Source organism: Hemiscyllium ocellatum, chromosome 24 (genome assembly GCF_020745735.1).
Source record: "Hemiscyllium ocellatum isolate sHemOce1 chromosome 24, sHemOce1.pat.X.cur, whole genome shotgun sequence".
NCBI classification, from domain to species: domain Eukaryota; kingdom Metazoa; phylum Chordata; class Chondrichthyes; order Orectolobiformes; family Hemiscylliidae; genus Hemiscyllium; species Hemiscyllium ocellatum.
In genome coordinates this window covers 26,897,629-26,898,553 of record NC_083424.1, presented here as the reverse complement: position 1 = coordinate 26,898,553, position 925 = coordinate 26,897,629, and positions in this window count along the sequence as shown.

Sequence of the window (925 nt, the reverse complement as noted above, 5' to 3'; positions counted from 1 at the left end):
GGAGACCACATTGGGGGCAGCGAATGCAATAGACCAAATTGAAAGAGGTACAAGTGAAACACTGCTTAATCTGAAATGAGTGTTTGGGCCTTTGATGGTGAGCATGGAAGAGGTAAAGGGGCAGGTGTTACACCTTCTGCGATTGCATGGGAAGGTGCCGTGTGTGATGGGAAAGGTGTTAGGTGTGATGCAGGAGTGGACTAGGTTGTCCCAGAGGGAACGATCTCTGAGGAATGCAGGCAAGGGGAGGGAAGGGAAGATGTGTTTAGCAGTGGCGTCGTGTTGGAGTTGGCGAAAATGGCGAGGGATTATTCTTTGCATGTGAAGGCTGGTGGGTGAAAGGTGAGAACAAGAGGGACCCTAACCTTGCTCTGGGAGGGGAGGGAGGGGGTGAGGGTCATGACGCAGGAGATGGACCACACGCTGTCGGGATCCCTGTCAACAACTGAAGCCACGGTTGGAGAAGAAGGAGCACATATTAAGAGCACCACTTTGGAAATGCGGCAGAGGCAAAGGAGCTGAGAGAAAGGGATAGAGTCCTTACAGGATGTAGGGTGAGAAGAGCTGTCGTTCAGACAGCTGTGGGAGTCAGTGGGCTTGAAATGGATATTAGTGGATAGACTATTGCCGGAAATGGAGACAGAAAGGTCCCCCCCAACTCTCTCTCGCCCCAATCCCTCACCCTCCCCCCCCCTCCCTCCCTCCCTCCCTCTCCTCTCCCCCTCCCCCCACTCTCCCTCCTCCTCCCCCAGTCCCTCTCCCTCCCCCTCGCCCCACTCCCTCCACCTCCCTCCCCTCTATCTCCCTCCCCTCCCACTCCTTCCCCTCCATCTCCCTCCCCTCACTCCCTCTCCGCCACTCCATCTACCTACCCTCCTCCACTCCCTCTCCTCCCCCCACTCCCCCTCACCCCCCTCCCTCTCCC